This window comes from Lissotriton vulgaris, chromosome 7, assembly GCF_964263255.1.
Source record: "Lissotriton vulgaris chromosome 7, aLisVul1.2, whole genome shotgun sequence".
In the NCBI taxonomy this organism is placed as follows: domain Eukaryota; kingdom Metazoa; phylum Chordata; class Amphibia; order Caudata; family Salamandridae; genus Lissotriton; species Lissotriton vulgaris.
This window is the reverse complement of record NC_141695.1, coordinates 391964594-391989140: the sequence shown is the minus strand read 5'-3', so window position 1 is coordinate 391989140 and position 24547 is coordinate 391964594.

Genomic DNA, 24547 nt, shown 5'->3' with positions numbered 1-24547 from the left:
AGCTGGCAGTTGTGTATTCCTCCTAGACAACCAAACACAATGGGGAGCTTAGGTATGACTGTATGGCCCGTCTCTGCAGGATGTAAGGGAGGAGATGGGCCCAACTACATTTACACTTCAATAGGCTGTGTCTTGTCTCCAGGTTGCATACACCCTGTAGGTAGTCTGGTACCAGGGCCAGGGAGCAGGGCACCTGAGCAATTTAAAGGTATGCCTCTAGAAGCTTCTCCTCACTTCAAAGGCACAATTGTATAACAACACTGGACCTCAAACACCAACAGCAGGTCCCTGTGCCAGCTCTTCCTCTCCATCATAAGCTCTGTTCTTCATTTTCTCTTCCTCTGCCCTTCTCTATTCTAACCCACGCCCTGCACTGTTGTCTTCCACTGCCTGTATCTTTATTCTGTTGATGTCATTATTGTTACTTTCTTTTGTGGTCCTAATTTTGCTGTTTTTCACTGTTGTCGCCTTATTTTGACCCTGTGCACTACACTTTGTCTTCTATTTCCTGTAATTCGATTCTACGAGTGTCATAGTTGTTGCTTTGTTTTGCCTCATTCTATTTTGATTTTTTTTGCCTTTTTGCTGTTGTCTGTTTTGGTCACTATGCACAGTGAACCTCACAGCTCATTTTCCCACCCCTACTGCCTTCCAGCACCCCATTCCCCCTCCCAGGAAACCCTTAATGGATGCTGCAGTACGGCAGTGCAGCGAATGCGGGCCAAAGGCAAGCCCGTCTGTCCTGTCCGTGCCTGAGCCATGCGCAGGTCAGGAACCCTGGCTCTCCCTGCGCCTACACTGTTTCAGACATCCTAACCGTGGATCCCAGGTGCATCAACAATAACAACTGCTGCTGCACGTCTCCACACACCACCATAGGGCCATTCTCCTGCCAGCACCGCCGCTTCCCCTCCCACACTGAAGCAACCAGCAACACTGAAGACACCACGAATGCGTCCACCACGCCAACTGATTCAGCCATGGAACTACAGTGCATTCTACTCAGTGCACAAACACTCAGTAAACCCGCCATGGAGATCTGGGATGCAATCTCATCACTCACTCCGGAAGTTATCCACCTAACAAAGACTTGGCTAAACAATGCCTTCGCGCCAGACATTGCCATCGCCACCCCCGAAGGCTACAAGATAACACACCAGGACCGAACCAACAAACACAGAGGTCGGATTGTCATCATAAAGGAGTTCGGCAACATCGCAGCCGCTGAGAACAACATCACCCCCTCCCAAGAATTGTGTCACATCCTGGGGGACTTCTTCCACGACAAGATCTCAGTCATCTACAAAGACTTCAAACCCCAACCCCCACTGCAGGCAGCGTCAGCCTGCTCACACCCATGAACACAAACCCCCAAACACCTATTTACCCATTGGGACCGTCTCACAACTCGAGCCACAATCTCCATTATGAACTCCATGCACTCTGGAGCACCCACGGACCCCTATTCCCAACACATCTTTCACCTCTGGAGCAAGACGATTAGCGACAAGCTCAAGAGCTCAAGAAAGTCCTAAACAACTCCATCACCTCAGCCGCCTTCCCTGAGGAATGGAAGCATGCTGAAGTGAGGCACCCCCTGAAAAAAACATATGCCTACCCTGCAGAACCAAATACCCTGCTCCCTTTCCAACAAAGGTTCTCAAGAAGGCAATCAACCACCAACTCAACAACCTCCTGAACCCCTATCAATCCGGATTCTGAACCAACCACAGCACTGAGCAAGCCCTGATAGCAGCCACTGATGACATGAGGGCCCTCCTGGGCCGTGACGAAATGGCAGCCCTCATCCTCAGCCCTCATCCTCCTAGGCCTGTCAGCTGTCTTCAACACCATCTCCTATCACATCTTGATCAACAGACTCTACCACATCAGGATCCAGGGAGATGCCTCTAAATGGATCACCTCATACTTCACTGGAAGAACCCAGAGATTCCAAATCCCATCGTTTACCTCAGCACTGAAGAAAATCATCTGCGGTGTCCCCCAGGGATCATCCCTCAGTCCCACCCTCATTAACACATACATGACCCCTCTGGCCAACATCATCAGTTTGCACTGACTCAGAATTATCTCCTACGCTGACGACACCCAGCTCATCCTCTTGCTGTCAGAAGACCCCTCCACCACCATAGCCAACTTCCACAGATGTACGATGAACATTGCTGACTGGGCGAAGGCAAACTGTCTCAAGTTCAAAATGGACAAGACAGAAGTCCTCATCTTTGGGAACAACACCTGGCCATGGAGCAACGCATGGTGGCCTGCTGAACTCGGCCCATCCTGTACCCCGACAGACCACACCTGCAACATCTGCATGATCTTAGACAGCAAGCTATACATGAAGAAACAGGTAAATGCAGTCACATCCACCTGCTCCACAACCTGTGCTTGCTCTGAAAGATCTTCAAGTGGCTCACAGTCAACACCAGAAGGACTGTCATGCAGGCCCTCATGAGGCTGGATTAAAGGGACACACTCTACGAAGGAATCATCACACAACTCCTGAAGAGATTACAGGCAATACAAAACTCAGTGGCAATACTCATCCTTGACCTTCACAGACAGACCCACATCAACCCCACCTAAGGAAGCTGAAGGACTGGGTTCTTTTGGACCCAGCGGTGCCAGGGCACAACACCTGAAACCTTCGTGGGTAACCTGCTCCGGCGTACAAGTCACAGAGACACGGGACACTTCCTTCGGCGTCAAAGAGTCAAGGTTTATTTACTGCAGGGAACACAGAAGTCACGACAAGCACACCACGTGCAACTTGGGGAGACTGCTTCAAATTGGTTTTGTGGATCGCTCCTTTTATACAGTTTTTACCCATAGGCTAACATTGAACACAAAGGTTTACAACTCAGTTCCCACATCAAGCTCCCAGAGGGGTCGCTTTGAAACATACAAGGTCCGGAACATAAGTGCGGAAACATTTGGCGGTTCCCAACTGTAAAAACCCATCTTCCCACCATTAGCAAATTCCAATCAGCAGTAAAGTGGATTGAAACAGGAACGAAGACAGGTGCAGAGGAAGACGGAGACAGTGGGGAGATCGGAAAGGGTGTAAAAGGGGAGGTGCCGGGAAGCACGAGATACAGGCATCAAAGGGACGTGCCTAATGAGATGCACGGCTGAGACAATAAGTCCGTGCGGCAAGATGAGCCTCGAGTGGCGCCACCTGCCTTACAGTAGCAACCCCCTCGTCATAAAGACACTTTCAAAGAACATGTGTCTTCCGCAAATATCTTGAGAGTCCCAGGGTCGCGAAGCGGACAGCGTCCGTTCGCTGACTACTTGAGGGCAAGAGACAAAATGGATGCCGTATCTAAGATGGAACCCGTGGGTACAGATGAAAAGCCCACGTAACAAACGAACGGTTTAAGTTAGCACAGCGAAACTGCGCACACTTACTAAACTCGTCATTTGCGGTTCATAGATACCAGACTCGACCATATTCGTGCGAGTCGAAAACACCACTTACAATTGTCACGGAACCTCAGACGCTCCTTTTGCCCTCATGTAGGCAAGCACTAGTCGGAATCATATTCCATATTCATCAGACCATCAAGATGTCGTTGTAGCATAGATCTGTCCGACCGAGTCCCCTTGGTAACAGGTGGTTGTCTCATACACGTTGTAGCACAGAGGCCACATAAGGCAGGACCACACTGCACACAAAGGCAACACGTGAACAGGAACACTACCACAACCCCGATGATTGTCAGAATCTTCCAACCCCAAGTCGACATCAGGCCCCAAAACCAACCGAGTAGCGTCCAATCCCCTACATCCACGTGTATGGATTCGGAGATCTTATGCAACTTCGAGATGGCTTGATAGACAGTAGGAGCATTATCAGGTATGAAAATGCAACAGCTCGAATGGATCACTTTACATACCCCACCGCGATCTGCCAAGACGACATCTAAGACCATCCGGTTTTGTAACGTCATAAGTCTCTCTGCCTGAAGTTCTGTGGTGATATTACCAAGGGCACTGGCAGTAACATTAGCTGTCGATTCTACCACTCGAGTCAAATGTCTCAGGTTCCTACTATTAACCATAGGTCCCCAAAACGGGAGGAAACCCTTGAAAAAGTCTCCTGCCTCTTGACCGGCAGTATCCTCTTCGCTAATTACGCCTCGTACAACTCTAGTCTTATGGTAATCGGCATCTACAGTAAACGTCGGAGGCAACAGATTTGCAACAAAACATGAGCCCATGAAGTCTGAGGGCAACCATGTATATGCACGATCATGACAGATGAAGTACGTACCCTTGGCAGCCAGAAGCACAGGGATCGGGGACATTGACAGAACGTAACTTTCAGTGCAAGCACTTACTCCAAGTGAGGCTTGCGAACCACGACCCACGATACAAAGATTACCAGTGTGGGGTACGACCCATATCGGAGGCGAGCTTTTAAGCTGCTCTTCATTAGTGAACGTACTATATTCCCCTCTATCCGGTGCCCTATAGGCTTGTACCTCTGCCTTAGGGATGAGAAAAACGTCATAGATCTCATCTTCCAAATCCTGTATTACCATCGATACCACCCACTGCCACGAAGTAGGACCCGGTTTGGGGGAACGTTCTAGAGAGGGGTGGAAACCTAGTGCGCTTCGAAGCATTGTTTGGTATGCTCGAGCTGACCCTTGGGAACTATACGGTAACACCAGATATGGAATTCCCTTACCCGTAGTATGTGGCATCAACCCACACACCCAACAATTAGTAGTGTTAACCACTAACTGATGCTGATGGAGGAGCTGGATAAAGGAATTGTTGCGGAATTCTACACGTCTAGCCTGTTCGTGTTCCGGTAAAATATGAAAGGAATGGGGAGAAGCAGTAGTAGCAGTAAAAGTAACGTTAGGGTAAGAAGTAGGAGTAGGGGTAGGAAGTAAAAAGTAAGACATAGCATAATACACCCCACCCGCCAAGAATGCAGAAGCAGTTAAAAACAGTACAAACAACTGGAATACAAAACATTTAGTACGACTAAGTTTCTGCAGTTTGACTCTATACGCCTGAGCTCCTTCCAAATCGTTCAGCTTCGAAAATGCCATTTCCCTACGACCGTCCGCAACGTTTCTTGACGCACTTCGTTCTGTGCAGCAATAGTCAATCCCCAGGAGTTCCTAGGAACCGACGGCCTTTAACCTAGCGTCAAGACCTACTGTCCAGAAGGAAGTACGCGCGCGGCCCTACGGCCCTCAATACACAATATGTATTTTATTTAGCACAAAAAAATCAGCTGTGGAAGGAAAAAGATACAAAAATCTCAATATATGTACAAACAATTTTCAATCATACGGAATGTTCAAAGTTAATCAGGGGAAACGAGGATATTGCAGTTATCAGTTTCAGCAAAGCAAGAAAACAATTTTATTTGTCCTTATTATGAGAACGCAAAGAATATCGATGTTTCCCGGGACGTGTCTGCTCGTCAAATAAAGGATCCGTTGAAGAGACAGCGTCCTGCTGATCAGTTTGTTGATTTGGTCTCGAGTCTTTTGCTGACAATGTTCCAACAGTGGCTTTCTGCTGCGCCGAGTGTTCACCAACAAGTTGTGCGTCGCTAAAAGGTACAAACGCCGGCAATGTCTCTGCTTCTGTTGACGCAATGCCTTTCCTCACCCACGGGTCTGCCGGCAAAGGAATAGGGACTCGCTTACAATGGGTAGCATGTACCCAGTTCTTCCGTCCCTCAAGACGAACGGCAGTCCTCGTGGCCAAGAGCACCTGGTGAGGTCCAACAAAACGGGGGTCCAGATTCTTCTTGCGCGAAAAATTACGGGTGACAACCCAATCACCGGGCTGGAGCTGGTGGCCTGGACCCTCCGTCTGCGTCGGCAAGGCGTCATAAACCTGTTGATGAATTAACCTCAGTTTAGCAGTCAAGTCATGTAAGTAGTCAATCAACATCGGGTACTCAAGATCAACGAATATACCTGGCCTAGGAACCCCCCACACATTCGCAGGACGGCCGAACACTATTTCATAGGGACTAAGCCCTATTCGGGAGTGTACAGTCGCCCTAGTTGACAGTAATGCTAGAGGCAAAGCGTCAGGCCACGAAAGTCCAGTCGTAGCCTGAATCTTCGCTAATTTTAGCTTAAGGGTACCATTGTAACCTTCAACCAATCCAGCTGACTGGGGATGATTGGCGCTATGGAATTTTTGATTAATTCCAAGGCCCTTACACACACTCTTCATCACACTTCCAACAAACTCACTTCCGTTATCTGACCACACGACTCTAGGCATTCCGTACCGAGGAAAGTATTCCTTCAGTAGGATTTTCGCAGTAGACAAAGCAGTATTATCTTTGAGGGAATAGGCCTCGATCCATCGGGAGAATGCGCAAACCACAACCAAAACATATTTCAGGTTATTGCATCGCTCCATATGGATGAAGTCCAATTGAATCACCTCAAAGGGATACGAAGGAGGAGCAAAACTGCCAGGGGGAGTTGGGGTTCCTTTGCCAGGGTTGTACATTATACACACCATACAATTCTTCACCAGACGTTCAGCACACTTCGTAATACCATCATTCTTCCACACATCAGCCAACAACTTGCAAATGCCTTTCGCGCTAATATGTGCTAACCCGTGTGCCATTGTTACAACGGCTAGTACATACGCATCCGGCAACATCCATCTTTTCTGATCCGACAAATCAATCCAGCAACCATTCGCATCCAACCTTCCCGTACTTTCTTTCCATTTCATCTTTTCAGTGTCGGTGGCCTCATTCTGAATTGCTTTCACACTCTCTATAGTATTCTCACACATACTCGATTCTGCAGACCACCTAACCGAACTCGTCACATACATTCGAGTGCTAAGGTTCCGGGCAGTCTCCTTAGCAATCTCATCTGCAAACGCGTTACCACGACCAACATCATCCGTCACCTTGCGATGCGCACTACACTTAACAATTGCAACTTGAGCAGGCAAAGTCAATGCATCCAAAAGATCGTTCACGAGCTGGCCATGCTGTATTTTCGTGCCATGCGACGTGAAGAAACCACGCTCTCGCCACAACCGTCCAAAGCTATGCGCTACACCGAAAGCATACTGACTATCGGTGTACACATTCACACGTTTACCTTTTGCTAGTACACATGCTCTAGTAAGAGCAATCAGCTCTGCAGCTTGGGCAGAATTCTGATTCAATCTCGCAGTCTCAACAACAGTATTCAACGTCACAACAGCATAAGCAGTAGTCACATCACCATTCGGCAACTTAAAACATGACCCATCCACATACAGGGTGCCGTCAGGGTCTTCCAATGGGGTGTTTTTAAGGTCCACTCGACCTTTTGTTTCCTCTTCTGTACGCAAGTAACAGTCATGTTCTGCTACTTCATCTGACTCTGCACTAATTGGTAACAAAGTTGCCGGATTTAGGACATTACAACGTTTTATCTGAATATGGCTTGCCAAGAGCGTCAATTCGTACCCAGACAACCTTGCACTCGTCAAGTGCTGAGTTTTCGTTCGGTTCAAAAGAGTATCGACTGCATGCGGAACCATCACCGTAAGCATATTATCCATGACCAATCCTGCTGATTGTCGGATAGAGACCGCAGCTGCCGCAGTTGCTCTCAAACAACTCGGCAATGCTCTAGCTACTGGGTCTAAGGTCGAGGAAAAATATGCACATGGACGTTGCTTACCACCAAAAGGTTGCGTTAAGACGCTCAACGCACAACCTTCCCTCTCGTGAACATATAACGTGAACGGCTTACTGTAATCAGGGGTACCTAACACAGGAGCCGAACACAATGAATCACGTAATTCAGAAAAACTTTTCTGACATTCATCCGTCCATGGTAAAGGAGTTGGAACATCCTTGCACGTAAGAGCCACCAATGGTTTCGCTAACAATGAAAAATTTGGAATCCACTGCCTGCAGTACGACGTGATACCTAGAAAGGCACGCACATCTCTTTGGGTTTGTGGCACAGCCATTCGCGCAATCGCTGCAATTCTCTCTGGGGTCAATCTCCTTCCCTCCTTTGACAATAAGTGACCTAGATAGGTTACTTCTTGACAACAATATTGGAGTTTAGAAGGTGACACCTTGTGATTTAACTCACAGAGATGTTGCAGCAACGACACCGTAGCAATTTTGCAAATGTCCTGAGTATCAGCAGCCACCAATAAGTCGTCGACATATTGGATTAAAGCCGCACCAACCGGCAACCTAAACGCATCCAGCTGACCCTTCAAAGCTTGACTGTAAATCGATGGACTTTCACAGTAGCCCTGAGGAGCGCGTTTGAACCGGAAGCTACGTCCTCCAAGAGAGAAACCGAAAAGGTCCCTGCTCTCTTCGGCAATCGGGATGCTGAAAAACGCATTTTTCAAATCAATCACCGAAAACCATGAAGCAGTAGCTGGAATCAGAGTCAGCAGCGCCGTGATGTCAGGCACAACAGGGAATTGAGGAACCACAATTTTATTTACCTCCCGTAAATCGATAACAAAACGATAAACAGGCGGTTTGGTAGGATCAGTACGTTTAAGAATGGGCAGTACAGGGCTGTTGCACACGTTTCCCCGAGTCTCCTCAATAACATCTTTCTCGATCAAATCATAGATGATCGCTAACAAAGCTCGTTCACCATCAAGGGAGATACGGTACTGGGGAATACGTGGCAATCGCACATTCGATTTCAACTGAACAACATAAGGGGAGATATCAAGTAGGCCCACATCGTTTGGACCCGTCGCCCACAAAGACGCAGGAAGAGAATCCAATTCCGGTGGAAGCTTATCGAGGGACAAATACATGGGAGAGACTACTTTCTCTCCGAACGTAAGCTTTACACCCGCAGGAGAACAATACAAAGTTGCATACAAACGTTTAAGCAAATCCAGACCCAAAAGATTTTCACCACAACCAGTAGTCAAAATCAATGGAGCTTCGAGCTCACGAGGCCCAATTGTAAGGGGCAAAGGGCGCGAAACTGGATTGCTAACAGGGGCGCCAGAGAATCCAACGGATACATTTGTTAAGCCAGACAAAGGTGCGCCAGGGAGTTTCGAATGCATGATAGAACTTTTCGCTGCACCAGTGTCCAACAGAAAAGGCTCAACGACGCCCGATGTAGCAACTGCGACGTAAGGCCCTCTCTGATCGACCGGAACTGATACCACTCCCTCTCCTTGTCTTTGGCTGTCCTAGTAATTACTGTCGTCAGTTCCCTGATCGACGTAATAATCGTCTACATTGTACTGCGCAGATCGTCCTTGCGATGATCCACGCTGATCGAAACAATTATTAGAGTTTGATCAGTTGTCAGAGCGGTCGTTCTGAGCACCACGACCTCTACCACGTGATGCATTCTGCGAACCACCACGACCTCCTCTAGACGAATTACCACTATTACGATCATTCAAAGCAGGACAATCAAATTTAATGTGTCCCTCCTGTCTACAATAAGCACATTGATTGTACCCTAAGGAAGATCTGTTGAAAGAGGAATCATTACGCGATTGCGATCGATTCGATTGCGACTGTGATCTATTCTGTTGAGACGCATTCTGATTAGAACGCGGCGGATATGCTTGTTGTAACAACACTTTAGTCTTCAACTCTTTTGTCTTTTTATCCGCACGATCAGTTTCCTCTTTCTCTCTATTTTCGTAGTATTGTGCCGTAGCCAGAATCTGAGCTGAGGTAGAAACGGCCCACGCACTTTCTGAATTCTTCAATTTATTGCACAAGTCGGGCAATAAGTTCGATACAAATTTATCAACAAACAGCCTTTGTCCACCCTCAGTACCCATATCCTGTCCACTATGATCAACGAATGTTTCCTCAAACCTCGTGAAGAAGTCTGAAACACTCTCATCTCTCTTTTGCTTACAGGCTGACAACTTATCCCAATTTACCTTCATAGCTGGCATGAGCGTTTTCATTAACGTAATGATTCGCTGGGGAAGAAGTTCAATCAACTGATCGGGTTTAGTAGCAGCCGCTTGTCCAGCGTCTGCCGCTGTAATGGCAGCCCAATCACCACCTAATTCATTTGCGTGATCTTGGTGACGAATCTTAGCCCATACCGGTTGCGGTACGACATTGCCAAACAACATGTCGATATCGGCAAGATTCATTACCGTAGCATCTACAAGCTGCGACAATTCCTTATAATACCCAGCAGGATTTTTGCGAGGATCGGGCAAAGTTTGTTTCACCTGAAGCACTTCCGATCGTTTCCAGGGGAGATGTATCCATATTCTCTGGAAATGTGCCGGAATTGGAGCGTTAGCATTAGTATTATCAGCGGGTACCCAAACCGGCGGAACTTCACGCATAGGATATTGGCCAGACTCAGCTTGTTGGCGTTCAAGATCCTCTACAAACAGTGCGCGAGGAATGGGAGCTAGACGGAAAGACAGCAACTGCTCGATAGCACGTCGGACATTAGTGTCGACAATCAGTCCAGCTGCGAACTGAAGCCGAAGATTAGACAGGGCAGTCAGCACCTCGTCAGGCGCAACAGCCGCTATCTGATCATGTAAAAGTTTACACATTTCGTCAAACACATATCTCTGAGTCGGTATGTTGAATTGACTAAATGTTTCAAGAACAACACGGGGTGGATTTCTCTGCGGGTTGTCCATCCAACCCATCGCCATATTGTACAGTGCAGCGCGTTCTCTATTAGCAGGAAGCTGGCTACGTCTCTGAGGACCATCGGAACCAGCAGACCCAAAAACAGGTCCGAGCGACTGAAAGAAGCTAGCCGCAATGGGAGAATTATGATTACGAGTAGAGGGACAAGAATAAGACACAGGACTAACAAGAGAAGGAGCAGAAACGTTGGCAACAACAGGGGTTAACAACACAGGAGCAGTAGTGTGAGCAGGAGTATGTGGAAGCGGAGGAGCAGTAGGAATAGACACAGGCACAGGAGCAGGAACAGTCGGAAGAGCGGGTGCAGGTTGAGGAACAGGCGGAGGAATAACAAGTGGGAGAACAGGTACGGCAGGGACCACAGGAGCTGCGGTACCCTGTACGTACGGAGGTGGCGACTTCATAAGATAGGACATTAAAGGATCCTCAACTGCCTCTTCCTTCTTATCCGACTCCGTAGGCAAAGCAGGATAGCATTTATCTATGGTCATACGCTGCAGCCTCTCAAACACTTCCTTATCCTTATCTTCCTTATCACGCTGAAACTGCTCAGCTTTCTTTACAATAGTAGCAACATTATCTCGTTCACTACGTTTATTCTGTCTGATCTCTTTCTGTCGGGCTTCTTTGCGCCACAACCGAAAGGCATCAAACATGGCCGGCCTAGATTTACGTTCGAACAACTTAATTTCCAAATTATCTAAGATCGACGCTTCGAAGCTACCGTGAGGTGGCCAACGAAGATCGCCGTCTTTCTTTGTATATTTTATCCAATAATCGTTAAAAGCAATCGGGCCTAGCCCATGTTTGCTATATAAGTCATAAGTAGGAGTTCCTACCGGAGGTATCGGACACGAGTCCTCCAACAGGGAATCCACACCACAAGGTCTAAAGCAACTGAACAAAGTACTGCGACCAGGCATCTTGCACGCTAGCCGAGTTTCACAAACTTCAAGGGTTACGGGATTTACCAAGTCCCAGCAAGAACAAAACCCTCGGTCTTTGGCGGCTGCAGTCGTCAAACAAATACAACAACAAAGTTACGCTAGAAAAGTGTCACCGACAAAAACACTCACACAGCGTGTACAACAACAACAAACCACTAGTGTTTACAACAAAGACACTCGCTAAAGTGTCTACAACCAAGGATTCTGGGAGCGACCCACAAATACTTAACTCAAAGATCAATGGCGTCCTCAGGAAGGCCCGTCTATCGTCTCGCTATACCAAGGTCTACGCCAGGCGCCAAAACAGGTCTACAGTCAGGGCAGCAGTCCGTCGCAGCCGTTAGGAGGCGGGAATCTTCGCGGGAAAAGTCTTCGGGCCACTTATTTCGACAACAGGATCGATGAAGCGGGGTGCACCTTCCCTCGGAGATTTCACACGAAGTTCCTCACGATCGTCGGGCTTGGACCGGTACCACTGATGCAGCCCCACGTTGGGCGCCAACTGAAGGACTGGGTTCTTTTGGACCCAGCGGTGCCAGGGCACAACACCTGAAACCTTCGTGGGTAACCTGCTCCGGCGTACAAGTCACAGAGACACGGGACACTTCCTTCGGCGTCAAAGAGTCAAGGTTTATTTACTGCAGGGAACACAGAAGTCACGACAAGCACACCACGTGCAACTTGGGGAGACTGCTTCAAATTGGTTTTGTGGATCGCTCCTTTTATACAGTTTTTACCCATAGGCTAACATTGAACACAAAGGTTTACAACTCAGTTCCCACATCAAGCTCCCAGAGGGGTCGCTTTGAAACATACAAGGTCCGGAACATAAGTGCGGAAACATTTGGCGGTTCCCAACTGTAAAAACCCATCTTCCCACCATTAGCAAATTCCAATCAGCAGTAAAGTGGATTGAAACAGGAACGAAGACAGGTGCAGAGGAAGACGGAGACAGTGGGGAGATCGGAAAGGGTGTAAAAGGGGAGGTGCCGGGAAGCACGAGATACAGGCATCAAAGGGACGTGCCTAATGAGATGCACGGCTGAGACAATAAGTCCGTGCGGCAAGATGAGCCTCGAGTGGCGCCACCTGCCTTACAGTAGCAACCCCCTCGTCATAAAGACACTTTCAAAGAACATGTGTCTTCCGCAAATATCTTGAGAGTCCCAGGGTCGCGAAGCGGACAGCGTCCGTTCGCTGACTACTTGAGGGCAAGAGACAAAATGGATGCCGTATCTAAGATGGAACCCGTGGGTACAGATGAAAAGCCCACGTAACAAACGAACGGTTTAAGTTAGCACAGCGAAACTGCGCACACTTACTAAACTCGTCATTTGCGGTTCATAGATACCAGACTCGACCATATTCGTGCGAGTCGAAAACACCACTTACAATTGTCACGGAACCTCAAAGCTACACTGGCTCCTGATCGAGAAGAGATTTTAATTCAAGATGTTGACCCATGCATACAAAGCCCTGCACAACGAAGGACCAGCATACATCAACAAATGCATAACCTTCCACCAACCGACAAGACATCTATGATACGGCTCCCTCTTAATTGCAGACACCACCCAGATCCACCAAGGCAACAGCGGCGGGCGCTTCTACTCACACCTGGGAGCCAAAGTTTGGAACCACCTACCCCTGCATCTCAGGACTGCCTCTTTGCACTGGCAACGCAAGAAAGGATTCAAGACCTGGCTGTTCGATTGGACAGATCGTCATGAAGCAATGAGAAACTCCAGTGCCTTGAGGCCCTCACGGGTGATTTTCTGTGCCTTATAAATCCTTCATTGATCGATTGAACTCTTCAGTACACTTCTGGACCTGTGTGTACTCTGCCAGGAAGAAGGATTGGCGTGCTGCTGAAAGGACTGCCACTTTGCTGGACCGCTGCTCTGAAGGAACTGATGTGCTGCTCTGCTGCCTGCTGCCCTTTTGCCTGGGGGGGAAGAACTGGACCTGAAACCTCATTTTAAATCTAGGACTCCCAGAGTAACTCCAAGGGGAGAGTTGGCCTAATGGCTAGGGCAGTCGACCTCAAATCGTGATCCTTTGGTGACTCAGTGAGCTAAAATCAATCTTTCGGGCTGTATGTGATTGTGAACGGGCCAATTCACACCGAGACCTCGAGACCTCGGCTGTATCCGATCTGCACTCTATTGCATTCGGCCTGAAAGTGTGACTTTGTCCCATTCCAGCACAGACAGAAATCTTAAGTTGGCACTTTATGCTTTTTGGCGCTAGTTTTCACTAAATGCATTAAAAATTCATATATCTGGTTCTACTGATTGGATTTATTTTGGTCTCGTTATATTTGTTAAATTCAGCACAGTTTTTCTAACTTGGTGCAGGCTCCATTTTGTGTGGTGCTTTCTCTGTTTTATTGTTTGAAGTGTTGCACAAATACTTTACACATTACCTCTTGGCTAAGCATGACTGCCCTGTGCCACGTTACCATGGAGTTGAGCACAGCTTAATTTGGGTTGCTTGTGCATTGCCCTCACAAGTATTGTACTTTCTGCTTGACCAGGGCTCACACCCCAGTGAGCCCCAATTTCTCACACTGGAGAACAGCATGGAGCACATATTTTTTCACAGTTTCCCAAGAGTTTAGTTTGTAATACAACCTTCAATTCCTACATGTGATTTTCTTCATTTGTGTGATCTTTTTCCTTGCTGTATTTTCATCTTTTTAACTAACCTAGTTTGGAACTTTTGAGTTAGTCATTTCTTGACTGCTTCTTTGCCTAGTTAATGGACACAATCTCAAGCATTACTACTCTGAGGTAGGCATTTTTGGCTGTGCCAAGTAGTGAAATGTGCAGCACTCATTTTTCCCAGAAACCAGTACTGTATATTCCCAACCATATTGTTTCATTTGTTTATTTGGAAAAGTTTCCGTTATATATATATGCCTTAGTACTTGGACAAAGATAAGTAACACAAAAATTACAGCTGTAGATTCTGTCATTGATTAAAGGTGTTCTTTAAAGAAAATATGTTAAAATAAAAAAACAGACTAGCTCAAGAATTAGAGGAAATCACAGTCGTGCATGAAACATAACTGCAGTGCTGTACCTGCTACCCTGCAAAGTGAAACTGAAAACGTACAGCCTGTAGCCCCATCTTCTTGCAAACCCACACACCGCTCTACCAATGCACCTCAGTCCTGGCTCGCAACACCCTATGATATTCCAATAATGAGAAAGAATCAGGCACTTTTCTGTGCCACTCACTGTAGCAGCGATTTCAGCAGCAATGTCAGTCTGCCCTTGAAACTCATTCTACGTGGAGATCTGCCAGGCACCTTAATGTTTCCAGTAAACAAGCCTGGCAGCGCTCAAGTACTGCAGAACGCATCTATATACAACCTGCAGAACACTACTTTCAATTCCACTGGGGCAGATAAAACGTTTCAACATGCAAAGGTTGACGAATGCAATCATTAATTGCATTAAAAAGTTGTATACTGTGGCAGCAATGTATGTAAAACATTGTTCTTATTACTGTTTTCCTCTTTCCCTGGTAATGTGAAATAAATGTGCTAATTGCACTGTTGCCTAAAAGATTTCCTAGCGACGAGGAATCAACTGACCCAGAGAGAAACAAGCATTTGCAATGCAATAGGTCTCGCATTTACGCGAGTTTAAGCTATTGGCATTGTAAATCACAATGCCTTTTATTTATGTTTTAAAAACGAAAACAAAAATAAAAGTCATTGTCATTTACAATGTCAATAGCTCACTCGTATAAATGCGAGAACTATTGCATTACAAATGCTTGTTTTAAAATGTTTTCCATTTTGCAGCAGAATTAAGAAGACTTCCGATCTAAAGCTCCTGGCACAATTCACTTTTAAACAAGTATTTTTCGTTCCTATTTATATTTTTTGTCGATCTAAGTGTTAGCAACACTGCCAGTTGTGTGTTACATCAAAAAGTGTTCACCAACCCAGCTCATAGGGAGAGGGTGGCGACGTACAAGTGATAAACCATAATGAAGCTAGACCAATCTTTTAAGCAGCAACACTAGTCTTCAGTAGCACAACAAGCAAGCATCCTCAAGATCAGACTCGGACTGCCTCACAACAACAAAATTACATTTCTGCTAATTCACTACTGCCTTATCAATGTCTGTGATTTCCAATCTACTTAAACTTCTCGTTATTTAAAAAACCGATACTAAAAGGTATCAACGGACACGGTGACAAAAAACAGATAGCAACAAACAAATCAAGCTACTACTTAAATACTTCCCTCATAAAAAAACAGGGAAAGCTATGTGCTTTAATGCGTGCTGAGGAAGGGAATGAACACTGACACAGTGAATGAAGATAACGGAACGGGCGTGGGCTCGCCTGGGAGGCATCCTGCGCTGCAGCCTTTTCCTGTGTTGCACAGTTCCAGTGAGTGGCTGCCCGAGCCTCGAAGCACACGGAAAGGAAGGGGGCGGCTACACTGGCTGGGACAGCTGTAGCAGTGCTGCACGAAGAATAACGAAAAGAGTGCTTACAGACTAAATAACAGGTCCTGTGTATCAACCGAAGTAAAGGGGCCAGTAGCCACGGGAGGTTACAAATGAAGACATGGCCATACTAAGGAGGGACTAACAAGCCCATTAAGGAATCAGAGGCCAGCATTTACGAAGGACAAAGACGCAAGCCAATGACAAATGTGGGCAGGGCTTCTCCTCAGTACAGTACCTACAGCAGATCGCCAGAGCAGTGACTGCGCGCTGACTCCGGCTCGACCTAAAAAGCGAAGAGGACAGCCAGATACTATAAATGAAGCAAAAACTTCACAGCTTTGCTAAAAGCCAAGAGCTGATCACAGAATCGCAGAGGGAATGGCAAGGTCTGGAACAAAAATACTTGGTGACTACCACAAGATTGGCATCAGAAGACATCACCTGACTCTTAGGGAGATAGCAGTGAAGCTTCTGCTGCAGATACATTTGGCCAAAAGGGTGAAAGGGACAAAAAGGTTTCTACATCACAACGGTGACGGATTTTCTGCCCGCCGAAATATTAATCCCATAATATCCTATGGGATTCATGTTTCGGCGGATGAGATATCCGTCGCCGTTGTGAGGGAGAACCCTGTCTGCCGCAATCGTGAATCAGGTCCAAAAAAGTGTCTCGAAGTGGACCTTTTATGAGCCTGGCAGCCAATGCAAAGCATGCAGAGCTGAAGAGGCAGAGGGGCAGCAATGCCAATGGAGCACTCCTAGCAGACACGGTTTGTAACTACGCCAATATATCCCCAGAAGAGCCAGAGGTAAAGGAGATGCAGTGATTAAACCAGATCAGAAGGGTGGCCTGTGTCACCAAGGATGGGCCAGAAGTAAGAGTGTATTCCACAGAAGTTTCATAAACAGATAAACAAGTGGAGGACGTGGGCTTGGTGGCCCCCTGCACTGGGCACCGCCCCCAAGCCCACGGACCACGCACGCAACCTGGGCTTCATCCTGGACTTCTCCCTCACGATGACCAAGCAAGTCAACGCCGTCTCGTCATCCTATTTCAACACCCTACGCATGCACAACTCATCCTGGACATCCCCCGTCACAGCCACATCTCTGCCTACCTGAGAGACCTGCACTGGCTCCCAGACAGCAAGAGAATCACATTCAGGCTGCTCACCCACGCACACAAGGCTCTCCACGACATGGGCCCCAAATACCTCAACAACCGCCTCACTTTCTACACACCCACCGCCAGCTCCGCTCCGCAAGCCTCGCCCTCGTCACCTTCCCATGGATTCGCAGAACCACCACCGGAGAAAGATCTTTCTCCTACCTGGTGGCCAAGACATGGAACCCCTCCGCACCCACCTACGGCTGACCCAGGACCATCTCTCCTTCAGGAAGCAACTCAAGATCTGGCTCTTCGAGCAGTAGCAACAACCCCCCCCCCCCCCGCCTCCCCCCCTCCTCCCAGAGCCTTGAGACCCTCACGGGTGAGTAGCGTGCTTTCCAAATGTGCTGGATTGATTGAGTTATGGGCCTGGCTCATTAGAGAAAGATCACTGTCAAAATAAACGTGTTGGCTAGAAACCATCACTAAATATAACAGGAGGAGCACAACGGCTAGGGACAAACACAACCTCAATGTTTTTAGAAATAATTTCAGGGGGTTGTCTGCCAGTCAAACTGCCGCTGCTAGCACGCATGCTCGGAGGCTGTGACAGGATAGCTCGTGGCCCTGCCCTGAGGCTGCCCGAACAGCACCTGCACCTGCAGATGAAACAGGGTCGAGCTCAGGTAGGACCCCGGAGGCACATCTACATCCAGAGGGTTGAACTCCAACAGAAAGGGCGAAACACGGACTGCCTGAAAGAGGGAGGGAGGGGGAGGGGGAGAGGGAGAGGGAGAGAGAATGAATGAATAAAGGAAGGAGAGAGATTGTGCGAGCATTTCTACCAGGCCTGCTTTTGGTCCTCCAGTCCGGCCTTGAGAGGAACTGTTTTGTAGGACTTAAGGCCCTGGTTCCCTCCACATCATCTGAACTAGCCATTTGCGCTCGAGCTTACTCAGGGCTAAAGTAGGCTGTTCAAGACAGGAGCCACAGGACGGGGCAGTAGGACCCACCCGAAAAAGCCCACACCTATCACCACGTTATATAATGCTCACAGACACCAACGGGCTTGGAGGGGGGGGGTCAGAATGTGGACAAGACGAGCCCCAGAAATACCGAAATGAATGACATAAAGATCAGAGCAGGCCACTGGGGTAGGTTGTCTACACTTTATATTTACTGTATAACCTTTATCCGTGTTGCTGTGTTATTATCACAGATAGTGTCATTATTTGTCAATCAAATCAATCAAATACTGTTATTCGATAACTTAAAATCATAAAAAGACACAGGTACAATTATTACACATTTGTGTAAAGCCAGCAAACGTTAAATTAAAAAAAATTCACACATTCGAATACATTAAAATTTCATTATAAATCCATCTCAAAACGGTTATTACAAAAGAAAAATTCCATTTCATTATTTGTATTAGTGGTACCCATTGGTTCGACGCCGAACTATGACAGATAAGGACGGGCGTCAGATGAGATGGGGCTGGTTGTCAGCGAGCGCCTTCAAATGCAACGTTTCTATAATCTGCTTCCTTCTGCCAATATACATTATTGCCCCAGTGAACCAAGCGCCGACAGGTTTCACTTCTGTGCCTTGGCTGACATCTATTCCCATTCTTAACATCAGTCTGACATCTAGCGGCCATAAGCGGTTATTGGAGGCTTATTTTTGCACAGTGATGCCACTGTATTAATAATACATTTGTCAGTCAATAGTCAGTGATGATTTAGAAATACCTCTCGAATGCGGGGTGAGAGAGTTTTCGAGAGGGATTTGAAAGTAGTTTTTACCCCTCTACATAAGCTAGCTCGGCGGGTAAACGATCTGCCGCAGGTGAATCCTGAGCGCCAGCTGCCGCCACAGGTTTGAATCGCCTTGAGGCGCTTAGTGTTGCATAAATCCATGTTTTTATAAACAGAAGTCATACTACGTTGGGATAAAGAGCGCAAGTGGCAGCGAGGGCCAGAGAAACGCTGCAAACGACTGCCAGCCGGCAGATAGATATAACTATAAGTAGATTGGGTGCCCCGGACTGGGGAGATTCAGTTCAGTTCTTCCCTGAGCTTTTACCTGGGCTTTCCAGGTAATCGCTGAATAGAGTTTTTCGCGGACTCGGTGAATGGAGCTGTTTGGGCTTTTACCTGGGCTTTTCGGGGACTCGCCGAAAGCATCTCTCGAACAGCCAAAGGTGGGTGGGTCGTCGGGGCGATTGGCAGAGGGTGCACAGAAATGGACTTTCTCTTTCGTTGCTTTCCACAAACACCCACTGGCTGAATGTTGATTCTGCCCTCCCTGTAGAGATACATGGCTGGTGCACGACACAGGGCAAGTCTCTCTCTTTTAGTGTAGGCCTGGTTTGTCTACATTGTACCCTCGTTTGTCACTACTGGAACAGATCACAGCTGATGGTTTGGCTTGATAGTACAGTGAGGCTGAGCAGAGTCAGGGTTGTCAATCCCTTGAAGCATTGCCTCTTAACAATCTCTCTTGCTGGGTTGGCTTCTATGCTTCCACTGCTTGCTTTGCAACGAGTACTTTTAATATCGGGCTGTAGCTCCACTCTGCCTTTTGCTTGAAGAATTATTCCCCCCCCCCCTCCGAAATTTCTTCTTAGCCCCTCCCGAAATTTGACTCTAGTTGCGCCTCTGGCGAGGGAGGAGGGATGAAAAGATGAAAAAAAGTACCTGCTTTACCACCACCTCCGCTGCACGCTTCTCCTCCGTCATCTTGTCTTCTTCCCACCCAGGCTTCCGGACTCTGCCACCCAATCAGGACACTGCAGGAGCAGCATCCTGATTGGTCTGAGCGGCCGGCAGCTCAGGCAGTGCCTGGGGAGGCTGGGCATGTTCTCTGTGGTGGTGCAGGTGTTGGCCTTAATGATCAGGCCTAGTCGCATGCGCTGGGGTGGATGCGCGCAGCGACAGCCAACAGCCCACACACTTGGTTCTCCTCGGAAGTGACGTGCCCGAGCGCACGCCTTCCATTTATTGACCCCCGCAGGCCACGCCTGGCCTGCGGATGTGTGGATGCGTGTTACGTGCATCTGCTGGTGTGCTAACCGCACTACATCTCTATCCAACTACACAAAATTTGAAAATGTTCAAACCAAGGCTATTCATAAACATAACAATAATTTGTTGGTCAGGCGATCTGTACTTGCGTGTCCCCTTGGTGACGGCTTCAGGGTCTCAGCTGACAGGCGTAGTCGTTTAGTCTTTGACTGGGGCGGGGGTTAGGCCTCAGACTGTACCGCGGGGTGCGTCCTGGCTCTCGTTCCCCGCTGCGCAATGGATTCCGGATGGGGGTGGATATGATTGACAGTCCTCCTCCTTGTACTGGCACCGACCTTCGTGTCTCAGTTGTTGCATCGTCTTTTTCCTCTTGTGTCGCAACTCGGGGCGGCTCGTTGGTCCTATCCATGGCTTCGGAATCCACTCTCGGGCTAGGGGGGACCACTTTGAACCAGGAAGTGTTTCTCGAGACCTCTTCCCCCCCCCTGTTGGCCGTCACCATAGTTCCTTTCGTGTTGGTGACACTCCATGGGCCTGGTTCGTAGAATGTTTGAAATTTCCCCCCCGGGCGTCTGTTCCTGATGACAACCTTATCTCCCTGGCGTAATTGTTTTGGCGTCGCTCTGCGCCTGTGGCTCGTTCGCACATTGTTCCGGCGTCGGCGTTCTTGAGTCTCCCTCATATCATCCCCTACCGGTGTCGGTCCTGTGGAGATGGGAAGGAGGTCTCTGCGTTGGCCCTGAAACATAAGTGACCACGGGCTCTTCCGAGTAGTGCAGTGGGGCGTTCCTCGATATTCTCTCAGGAATTCATGCAACCTTTGCTCCGGGTCAGCTTCCTCTACCACTGCGATCCTGAACATTTTGTTGAGAGTTCGCATAAACCTTTCGGCCTCTCCATTGGCTTGTGGCCACTGGGGAGTGATGCGTCTGTGGGTGATGCCTCTAATCTTCAAAAACGTGGCAAACTCTGTCCCCTGGAATGGCGGTCCATTGTCACTTTTGATTTCGCCGGGGAATCCGAATAGTGAAAATATCTTTTCGAGCACTGGCCCCACGTGTATGAACGCCGTGGATAGCACTCTTTCCACAATGGGGTATTTAGAGTACGAGTCAATGACTACCAAGGTGTGACCCTCTCCGGGGAAACTTCCGAAGTCCACGCTGACTTTGGACCACGGGGTCGTGCATGCTTCCTCAGTGATTATGGGGACCGGCCTCTCCGGTTCGCTGGTTAACTGGCAGGACATGCAATTCTTGACATACTCTTCCACTGTGTCTTCTAGTTCAGGGAACCACACCTTCTCTCGCATGCGCGCCTTCATTTTAGTGGCACCCTGGTGGCCCCCGTGGGCGAGCTGGGTAGCTCGGTGTCTGAGACGTTTGGGTATTACTAGGCGGGTCCCTCTCAACAGTATGCCTTCTTCCGTGGCGCTAAGCTCATGGCGGATGTGCCAGAATTTCGTGAGAGTTTCCTTGTCTGCGGCTGTCCAGGTGTTGGGGGGGTGTAGGTATTCTGTCCAGGACCCCTCTTGTACGGCTTGCAGCGACCTCAGGTATGGGTTATCGTCTACTATCGCTTCCTTGATTTCTTCGACGGTCATGCATTGGGGGCAGGAAGTGAGTGCCACCCACTGGACATATTCCTCGCAGTCTCCGTCTACGGCTACTGGTTCTTGGGGTAGTGGATGGCGCGAGAGGTAGTCGGCTGGGTTTTTGGCTCCCGGTCTGTATACTACTTCCATGTCGTATGTTTGCAGCTGGATCACCCACCTCTCGATACGTGGTGGTGGATGGGGAGCGGTGCCCTTGAAGAGCGGCACTAGGGGTTGATGGTCGGTGACCATTACGAATGGTTGTCCTTGTAAGTAAAGATGAAAATGGCTGCAGGCCCACTTGATTGCCAGGGCCTCACGCTCTATCTGTGCGTATCTGGTCTCGGTCGGGGTCAGCGCCTTGCTGGCGAACGCCAGCGCCGTCCATTTCCCTGGCTCATGTTCTTGTGTCAGGACCGCCCCCAGGCCCACTGGGCTTGCGTCCACAATGACCTCGGTCCGCTTGGCGGGGTCAAAGTATGAGAGCGTTGCATTTTCAAGGAGGGCGTCTTTAATGCCTTGAAACGCGTTGTGCTCCTTAGGGCCCCATGTCCAATCAGCGTCCGTCTTCGTGAGTGCCCGGAGGGGCTCGCTGCGGGTTGCCAGTCCTGGTATGAAGCGGCCACAATACGTGGCCATCCCGAGGAAGCTCCTTACCTCCGTTGGGGACTTCGGCGCTGGGGCGTCCTTGATGGATTTGGACTTTCTCGGATCAATTTGGACCCCTTCCTGGTTGAACACATAACCAAAGAACTCAATTGACGATTGGAAAAATTGGCACTTTTCTTTATGGAGGGTTGCTCCATAGGTGCTCAGTCGTTTCAGCACATCCCGTAGTTGTTTGTAGTGTTCGGATGCGGTGGCGGAGTGGATTAGGATATCGTCGCTCACATTGAGTACTCCCGGGAGTCCAGACAGCAGTTCCCTGATGGTGTTCTGGAATACCTCCGCTGCCGACGATATTCCAAAGTTGAGGCGTTTGTACCTCCGGAGACCAAGGTGGGTGCTGAAGGTCATGATGAAGCGGCTCTCTTCGGCAAGGGGCAGTTGGTGGTAGCCCGCATTGAGATCGATTTTTGAGAACCACCTTGATCCGTTCACATCAGCTATGATGTCGTCCATCGTGGGTGTCAGGTGCCTCTCCCTTCTGATCGCGGTGTTTGGCAACCGCATATCGATGCATAGCCGAATCTCGCCAGGTTGCTTGGGCTTTTCGACTATGACCATGGGGGAAACCCACGGGGTGGGTCCTGTTACCTTTTCAATGACCCCCATGTTCTCCAGTTTTTCGAGTTCCTTTTCCACCAGTGGCCGCAGGTGGAATGGTATTCGCCGATGGCGCAGGGCTGTAGGAGTGACGGATTTGTCGATATGGAGCTTGATTGGGTCACATTTGATGCAGCCGAGACCTTTGAACAGTTCAGGGAATCGCTCCAGCAGTTCCTCCACCTGGTGGTTTCGGATGCGGTTGGCGAAAGCGATCAACTTCAGGTCCTCCGCGGTGTGGCTGCTCAACAGCGTGTCGGCTTCTCGGTCGATGATGTGTATTGTCGCGGTCACTTCAGCCTCGTCAGCTCGTATTGGTATTACAATTTTCCCCTTTAGAGGGAGGGGAGTGTCTGCTCCGTAGGCAAAGATTCTAGTCTTTGAGCGTAGGACTTCCGGACGAGGACGCAGTTTGTTGAATTCTTGCAGCCCCATGACGTTAACGGTGGCGCCGGTGTCAATGATGGCTTTTACCTCATTTTCTCCCACCTGTACTACACATGTCGGCTGCGGTCGTCGTCTGAGTTTTAGCTCCTGGGCAAAGGATATTACATACGACTCCTCGTCTTCCGAGTCTGACTCGTCATAGGTTATTGGCAGGAATTTGTCCGTTCTCTCCAGGGGTGGATCTGTGAGTGATAGTTGGCGGACAGCTTTGGTGGGTGTCCATGATTTCTTGGAGTTCCTGGGCTGGTTCTTTCTGCGACAGACCGCCGCAAAATGATTGGGGATTCCGCAGTTCCCGCAGGTTTGACCTTGGGCGGGGCAGTCTTTGGCTGCATGAGGCTCATGTCCGCAGTATCCACAGCGGCCTTGAGGAGTGTCCCTTCGGTATCCCTTCTTCGCCTGGCCACGTGGTCGTGGTCGTACTGCGTCGGCGCGCTCCACCTTGATAGTTTCCGCTTTGGCGGGAGTTTTATGTAAGGCCTGCTCCATAGCCGTTGCTCTGGCGTCTGAGAGTTCATGTGCTCTGGCTAGGATGAGAATGTCCTCCAGTGAAATGCCTGGTTTCCGTAGAATATGGCCCCTCAGTGTCTTATCTCGGCATCCCTGGATTAGTTGGCGTCGTATGGCTTTTGGCTGGTCTTCATCCGTGGAGCTAGCCAGCTCGCGCACTCTAGTGTGGAACTGGTCCATAGATTCTCCTTCCCGCTGACGGGCTTGCCCCAGCTTGAAGACTTCGAAGTCCACGTTTAGTTGAGGGTCAAAATGGTTATTTAGGGCAGTAACCGCAGCGGCGTAGGTGGTCACCCCCGTCGGGTTGGGGAGGTGTTTGAAGAGCCTGAAGACCTCATCCCCTGCGTAGTGAAGAAGAAGTGATCTTTTCACCGCGTCGTCCGTCTCCCTCGTGACTACAAAGTAGTTCTCGAGCCTTTCCAACCAAATCTTCCAGCGGGGTGAGGCGGTGGATGGATCACTTGCCTCACTGAATGGTGGCAACACCCCAGCGGCAGC